Source organism: Poeciliopsis prolifica, unplaced genomic scaffold (assembly GCF_027474105.1).
Source record: "Poeciliopsis prolifica strain line A6 unplaced genomic scaffold, Auburn_PproV2 SCAFFOLD017, whole genome shotgun sequence".
Taxonomy (NCBI): domain Eukaryota; kingdom Metazoa; phylum Chordata; class Actinopteri; order Cyprinodontiformes; family Poeciliidae; genus Poeciliopsis; species Poeciliopsis prolifica.
The window spans coordinates 1767524-1776202 of record NW_026562392.1 but is presented as its reverse complement, the minus strand read 5'-3'; the positions used below and the strand labels follow the sequence as shown (position 1 = coordinate 1776202).

General features: G+C 40.8%; 1 long non-coding RNA gene across 1 annotated transcript; it reads right to left on the bottom strand.

The window, feature by feature from the left end:
• Nucleotides 1-6328: 6328 nt before the first annotated feature.
• LOC129367594 (uncharacterized) lies at nucleotides 6329-8147 on the bottom strand. Its single transcript, XR_008606726.1, has 3 exons — nucleotides 7835-8147; nucleotides 7046-7138; nucleotides 6329-6900 (listed from the first exon to the last, which is right to left on the bottom strand). It is a non-coding gene; the product is annotated as an uncharacterized LOC129367594 (long non-coding RNA).
• Between the last annotated feature and the right edge of the window lie 532 nt (nucleotides 8148-8679).

Genomic DNA, 8679 nt, shown 5'->3' with positions numbered 1-8679 from the left:
TTTCTCTTGCAAAAATGCTAATTTAATTTTGTGCACTTCCATCTTCTACGCCAACATGCCCTCACCTGCACACCCACCTCGATAACATACCCACACACACACGCAAGTATACGCATACACACCTCTTCTTCTGCCCTTCCTCCCCCTGTGCTCTACTGTAGCTTTGCCATTAGAGCTATTTGCATCTGACTGAGAGTCCATTAGAATAATAATTAGCCTGACCCACCAAAGAGGGACGGCCTTTCTGCAGCTCAGATCTAGACACCAATCTGCAGGCACACACACACACCCACACACACACTTTGCCAATCCAAGAGACCCTTTCACATTCCATTTCAGCTAAAGACTTCTATGCAATTCATTTGAACAAACAATGTTTTTTGCCCACATGGGCTCCTGAATGTTTAAACTGGAGGATTTTACGTCTTTTTTTTCCCTCTTCCTTGCCTGAAAATCAGTAAGCGTGAAACCTTTGAAGTTGACTAAAGGGAATAGCAAAATAAAAAATAAATTAAAAAAATGTTGGGTTACTTGTTTTAGAATTTGCCTAAAACTGCACTCAAATTACAGAGCATAGCTCTCTTCTCTTTTTTTGTAACTGAATTGTAAAACCAATAGTACTCCATTGCTAGGAAAATGTTTTTCTGGCAAATGGAATGAAAAATGGATATCACATGCTTTTAGCAGATATGTGTTAATGTGTCTAATTTCCAGGGTCATTATTGCGGTAATGTACGAATCACTGGCCTGGGTGGAGATTCTTCACGTTGAAGGCAGAAATAATGACTAATAATTAGCCGGGCTTGAGCAGAGCTGATTTTTTTTTTTTTTTACATATACACAGGATGAAACATGGCTAGCTGCATCTTTTGTTTTAATTACCGGTGAATTTTGAACAGATCTTTGAAAGGAAACCTGCTCATTTATTCCTATCTTATTTACAGTATTCAAATAATGGTTTCATGCAAGCCAAGCTGCTGGTTTTACAGTGTGAACTTGTGAAGGTAACAATGTGACACAAGGACTGCTGCAAATTTAATGCAAAAAAAAACAGGAAACATCTTGATTATTTATAATTTAATCAAATAATAACAAAAAAACCCTCCACTCTAGTTTTTCTTCTCATGAGAAGTCTATGTTTCCATGCAAGAAATGTGCAATAGAATAGAATAGAATATACTTTATTGCCCTGCAACGGGGCAATTTGTTATTGTATAGTAGCAGCTGCTCAAAAAGATAAAAAAAAATACACAGGCAATATATATAGATAGCTATAAATGTTGACTACATACACAAAAGTTTGAAAACAACAACAAACTGGACTGGAAGCAGCTGTGAACAAGAAGCTCATGCTCTATGGTGAGAATCCCTTTGGATATCCTGCTTTAGATTCTTCCATAAAGCTGCGTCGGTGCATGCAGTCTGCAGGTCAATGATGTGGTAAAACTGCACAGAAGTCAAAATTACTGCCAACACAGTCTCTCACAACTGACTTTTTTTGTGTTCAAAACCGTTGGGGAGCTCTCCAGAAAATTTCCCCACGTCCTTGGAAGGGACATTGGTCTTCTGGCTGACTTTGCTAGGGTTTGAAAATCTTACAGTTTGAACACAAAAAAAGTCAGTCTTTATTTGGGTATGTGACTGGCTGTTTTAGAGTCGGGGAAATCTTTTACTCTTTCCAACATGTCTCATGTAACCGGAGGCCAGAGTCTCCACTCTGATTGGCTGTGCCATCACCCAAACCCATCACGCATACTGCTTCACAAAGCTGCAGTATGTCATTTTATTTAAAAAAAAAAAAAAAGTTGTCATTGTGTTTTGACAGCATGCTATGAAACCGATTATCTGTGGAAAAAGCCTAACTCCTCGGTCTTCTCCCAGTGCTAACTAGAAACAAATGAGAACTAGAAGGCAGGTCTTTGCTCTGTCAGTCAACTCCTCTGTCTCTCACCTTGATCTAATGCTAAGGCTACTTAGCACGACCTCGGATGACATGGGATAAAAGGTTTTCCTGTAATGGCAAGTTGTCTCTCCGCCTTTAGCACATTTAGCAGTGAGTACATGAGCATGACTGACAGCGCAGAGACCCTCCTCCTGGCTCTGACTGGTTGGTTGTTTTTGACTGGGACCAGTTGGTGTAAGAAGTCAATAGTATGTCAGGGAGGAGGAGAGATAACTTCAAAAAAAACATCTGTCTCATGTATTACACTGTCAGGACATGGTGACAGTTTTACTATAGAAAAAAAGAATATATTTTTATATAAAGTTACATGCATCTTTAATAGATCAACAGTTAGTCTTTAACTGGTAAGTGCAACAAATAAAAACTAAAAACAATCCAACCCCGAAGGCCTTTCTTTACATCTCTTGTTGAAATGACGCATCAGTTCGTCCCGTCAGTTCAGCCTCCCGCTGCTGACTAAACTTTCTTCTCTCCTCACAACAAAGCGCGTCTGAATCCGCGCTCGTGTTCGGCTCCACTGACACCTCCTGCGTCTGAGACGCAGCCATGAATCACTCTCCATGTTTTGGGAGCAGAGCGCGCAAAAACACACGCGCGCCGCGCCGCCACGTACGCGCGAATGAAACATGCGTGCGCGTCGTGCGCATAACTAGGTAAGCCAACTTCCAGTATGAGCATCATGCTCCGCCCGCGTGGAGCAGACTGCCGGGCGGATGCGTGGCTGCTGCAGGCAGGTTGAAGATTGTCTCCCCCCCGAGGGCCTCTCTCTCCCTGCAGCATGTGGGGAACCATGGCGCGTTGCCAGGATACAAGCCCCTCGTCTGTACTGACAAGAAGACATGAAGAGCAAAGATTAATTATTTACAAGCAGACCCCTGTACGCCGCGTCTGGCTTGGCACTTCTCCTGCATTTAATGTCACTATCCATGAAGCCATCCGTTTTATTGCTTATTCTATTCAAAGCACTTTGGGGGGGGAAAAATTGTTGCGTCACTCCGCCCACCGTCTCATTTCGATGTAACAGCCAGGATACTTGTCTTTGCACTAAAGCTGTTTTATGGGGAAAACAAGCAGCTCCGACCGCGCGCGACCCCTTTTAAAATAAAACCAAATAAAATCAAATGAAATCAAATAAAATCTGAGGCTGTTGGGAGCTCTGACGGTCCTCTGAATGCATGCAGCTATTTGTGTTTGGTGTGGTTTCAAGCTGGGATCAGCCGCGTCCTCTGGGCTCCATCATCTAATATTTATGGGGTCCACACTCAGCTGACTGACTGACGAGCATATGCGCTCTGAGGGCGCAGGAGAGGAAACCGAGGAAACGGATTCATTTGGAGCCACAGACAGTCAGACCGGACAGTGATTCAGACACATAAAAAAAAACTAAACTAAACTAAACACACACACGCAATCCATCAGCTTCCAGTGCAGTGTGGATGAAGATCATTTAAATTTGCAGCTCCTGTTTGTGACTGTGATACCTGGGAGTGAAGGCATCCGCAGACTTTCTCTGGACCACTGCTTCTTTGTTCTGCTTTTCTTCCACCTCTTCTCTTTGTTATGCCGTCTGTCTGTCTGTCTGCTCTCTCTCTCTCTCTCTCTCTCTCTCTCTCTCTCTCTCTCTCTCTCTCTCTCTCTCTCTCTCTCTCTAGCCGGCCGGGGTTATTTGCATTCCTCCAGCGCATCCATATTCATGATGGAAGCGGGTCACTCCGCGTGGATATGCGCGTTTACGTCTGCGTGTATGTGCGCGCGAGTTGCGTTTAGAAGCGCGTGCGCGCATGATTTAATTGGGCCGTGGTCAGAGGGGATTCTCGGGCAGCGAGTCCCAGGTGGAGAGGGGAGCAGAGAGCCCACCGTTCTGAGCATTATGCATTCTCCATTGTTTCTCCTCCTCTACCCTCCTCCACCCCCCCAGCTCCGTCCTGTGGCGCCTCCTCATCAGGCGAAACTCGCTGTGATCCGGCACTAATTCTGTTCATATCGGACTGAATTACTTTGAGGACCACATGCTGGGAAGGATGTTGCAGTGCTTTTTTGTTTGTTTTGTTTTTTTATGGAGAAAAATAACATATGCAATATTGATTTTTTTTTCTTTTCCTAACAGTTTTGATGTCGATTTCTTTTCTTTTCTTTTCTTTTCTTTTTTTTTTGGAAGTGGTGAATATATTGATAAACAAAAACAACTTTCAATGTGAAATCTTTGAAATTACATTTAAATGTGTAATTTCAAAGACACAAAGCAGCAGGGGCTTTTTATTACAGTCAGAAATGTTGTTGTTGTGAAGGACAGAGGAGGGGGAGGTGGAGAAGGCTCCACATATAAAAAGCATTAATGCACAGTCCACTTCTTCCCATTATATTCCATCTGACTTCCTTACATGACAGAACCATTGTATCCCCTTAACCCTCATGTATGTCACATATCAGAGAACACAATGACTCCTGCAGCCTCCTTCACCCCAAAGTGGGAATGAGCCGCGGCGGCAGAGCAGGGCTGGTGACAGATGTTGACGGCTCAGATAACAGCAGCTTCAGCAGCAGCAACAGCAGCTTCAGCAGCAGCAGCAGCAGCTTCAGCAGTCCAAAGCAGAAGAGTCGACGTTCTCTCTTAGAGGGCCTCTCCATCCAAAATTTCATCAGTTTATAACTGTGGTTATGTAAATCTTTTGGTCCGTTTTTGATCTTTTTCTTCATTTTTGAGGAAAATCTTGTGTAACTTTTAGGCGACTGAGGTTCAATTAAAAAAATTTTAAAATTCAGATCATTCTAAGGAGAGCAGATCTGAACACACATTTCACAGCGTCACTGAAGCTGTTCATTCAGATGGAGATGAGAGAAATCACAGGAAACGACAAACTTTACAGAATCTAAAACACGATTGATTCACCTATATTTATCCGAATCGCAGAAACACACAAATGATTCAAACCAGATAGCAAGAAAGATGGGGAAAAAAAACCATTATATCTTAAATATCAGCATCACATGAATCTGGGAAAAACAAAATCCTAAAATTGTGCCCTCACTCTCAGACAGGTATGTAGTTTTCAACATTTCTTGCTTGGTAGTTTGCCTGAATGTGTTATTGCTGGCCTCTGGAGAACTACTGCATCTAACTATCTGGACCAAACTTCCAGAAAACCACAAAGATGTTGAAACACTGATTTCATTTAAATCAAGGCTAAAAGAGCCATCTGGTTAGAGCTGCCTGTCATTGATAGTATTTGGATCATTGATGAATATATTGGATGTATAGTTCCTTGATGATTTTGATGATTGTTTTGACAAATTGCATGTTTCATATCTGATCTCTGTGGGATGTTTTACTCATGTTAAGCATTATGAACTGTCTTTCTGATGCTGTATGAATAAATTTGATTTGGATTTGAACAACAACTCATAACAAATTAGGATACAGTTTTTGAAACAATGAAAGCATTTATTTCTTTTTTCTTTGTCTAAGTCCCACAAACTCTTCACAGTTGGTGGACCTGTAGGATCCTGCAGGCCGAAAATGTAAAGTTTTAGACTGGAGAGAAACTGGAAAGATTCTTCTGATGACTACATGTTTTCAATTCTACAAACAGCTGATGATGCTGGTAGCAACTGTTCTTTGATTCAGGCTTTAACTTTGAAATACAATTTTAATTATGGTTTCTTGCTTCCAAAGACACAAACATGTAGCATTTTTCCCTCTTGGCCGTTTCTTTTTAAAAACCATGAAACTAGATGGTAGATATTTTTTTTGCTCCCCCTGCCAAATGCTCAGGCTGCGTATATTATTACATAGACTCAAGCTAATTTCACTAAAATGCTCACAATCGCTGTTAAAACAATTAGCATTTTTTGGTTTGATGGAAAGGGAACAACAGAGACTCCGTGCACTGTAAAAAGTGTGGCCTTGCTTAAAGTAAAAAGTTTGATGTCCATTTGTTGCATCTAAAATATTTGACTTCACAGAATGTAAATAAAGTTGTTTGGTACAACATGGCTATTTAATTTTGATTCAAACCATATTATTGTACTTGAGCCAATATTAATTCTTCACCTTTATCCAAGTTAAATTATTTACATTTCAGTTTTGGAACCAAAGTAAAATATTTATATTGAACCAATCAAATATATATACATCGCACCAAAGCAATATTCAGGCATTAGCACCAGTTAATTCATTTTCACCATGAAAGGCTTTTTTTTTTTTCAGAAATTTGGTTTAAAAAACTATTTGCATCACTCACATCAATCACACTTAATACACTCCAGCAACATTTTTTCAAAGTCATTTATTCCTCACAAGAAAAAAAGGAGAAAAAAAGTGACATGTTCAGACAAACAAATATAAAACATGTCATTGTTGCTCAGAGCAATGAAATAAAGACAATATGGCTTACCAAGCTAAATTAAATGGTTGGAAAGCATCCACTGTTGTACTGTTCAAACACATGAAGGAATGTTGCATCTCTAAACATCATCAAAGAAGTAAAATTCCAACAAAAGCAGTCCACGAAAGTGACACCGTGAGCCTGTATAACAAAGTGCTGCTGAGGTGGTCTACCTCTTAAATAGAAGCCAGTGGCAACTACATGCACACATTAAGCACACACAAATATACACCACTGTGCAGTTTTGAGTTCACCACTGAGTTTGCGAATCTTGGAAGTCATCTTGTTGGAACCAAGCTCCATCAGGATCTTCTGAAGGGCCTCAAAGGTGAACCTGAAACCCTGTGGATACTCCATGATAAGGGCATAGCAAAGTCCAAAGAGCATTACAACTCCGGCTGCAACAGAAGGCAACTCATTGAGGACTTCCACACCATCAATGAAAATCCCAACGTCTTGGGGCTGCTGTAGAAGGCTTGAATTCTCTCTGAAGACGAAGTCTGCCATGATGGTCCTCTCCAGCTCCTGCTTGGCTTGATCTTTCTGGGAGACCTGAGGCAAAATATAGGAAATATGCAACTGAACAACTGCAGTCTGGCACACCTCATTAATCACTATATATTGTATAATGGCATAGGTGGTCTCCTGTGATGAATAAAGTTGAATCATCATTGTGACAGAAAATATCTGGACATACCATGTATTCCTTTATAAGGTCCTCAACACGTTCTCCCAGGTAGATGATGAGAGCTTTGAGGATACACTCCCTTCTGAAATCTGCATCAGCACCCTTTAGGGACAATCAAAATGGTTATTATGCAATGTGTAGACTAATCTAGCAACTCAATTCCTAGCTCTACCATAAACAGTGCTTTTACAGTGCGCGCCTGGTCAATATTGAATCCATGGCAGACTAATTCAAAGCAGTGAAAATGTAAAGCCATTCTAGTACATCTGCCAGAGGCCACTGGTAGTCCCTCTTTAAATATGAAGACAGACTGGATGGCTCCTGTTTTGGTTCCTACAGTCTCAAAGTATCTTTGGTGCAGTGACAGGTGCACAAATGATTTCCTATGAGCTACTACACATTAATGTACTCATAGGTGGCACATGTTTTTCTTTTTTTAAATGGTTGGTATAAACACACTAGACGAACTAATTGCTAACATGGCTTAATATCCTGAGCTAGTCAAGTTCATGGTGTAGCCGAGCGAACCGTGGTGGAAGCGATTGATTGGTAACGAATTATGCCTACCTTAATTAATTTCAGCTACAACCGAACAATGTACACATAGTGATATTTCTCGTGAAATACGTGTAAGTTCAGAAATGACACCACATTTAACCCGGCGAAAAAAGAAAGCGTTTACTGGGATACCCATATTTAGGCGGGACCTTCAGCTTGCTAACCAGGTGACATTAACTCAGTCTTTTGCATTAATACAATTGTAGGCTTGTTAAGACATCAGCTTAGGTTAGTACTTACCGCAGGTTTATTCTTCGATTAAATGCTAGGACGTTAATCATTCTTTCTTCCCCATGCCGAAACGGACGATGCTCTCCAAGCACTTCTCCACAACTTCTTCTCACGTGACTCAGATTCAAATTATTACATCATTTCCTGTCAGTATGTTTTGAGAGAAATCAAAATATTTGCTTTCTTTCCTTCAGAAGTATGATTAATTCAGTCTGAATCAAAATTGACACCTCAGAATGCAAAAAAATTGACTTTCACCATCAAGTCAATTATTTTACAATGTATTCAATGGTAGTTATTAGCTTGAATGAACAGCTCCGTGCATCACTTTTTCCAGTGTGAACTGATTATTGCGACGGGATTTCATATTGCTTTTTAAAAACCAATTAACTCCTGAGTGCTTTGTGTCTTTGCGGCGAAATGGCACGTCGTTAAAGTATTGTGAAGAGACATTGTTGGGGTGTGATAATTGACATCCATTCAGAGCCGCCCTGGCAGACTCTTAGAAAGGAGTTGATTGTTGAATAATCAGACTCTTGGAGCCAGAATCCTGACTTGGCACTTTCTCTGGCTTTTCCCCTCCGTCTGTGTCTCATTCAGACCCAGCGTCAACAAAACACATTCAGCACGACGTTCTCGATACCTAGAATGGTGGACATCGAGTGCCTTCTATTGCTCATTCCTTCTCAATGAAGAAAACAAAATAGACCTACTTATTGTTTAGCTGCACTGCAAAAACACAGAATCCTGCCCGGTCATTTTTGATCTGGTTTCTAGTGTAAATATCTTATTGCACTTGAAATGAGACAAAACTCTTTTGAAAGTAACTTTTCTGCAAGATCCAGAGGCTTGTT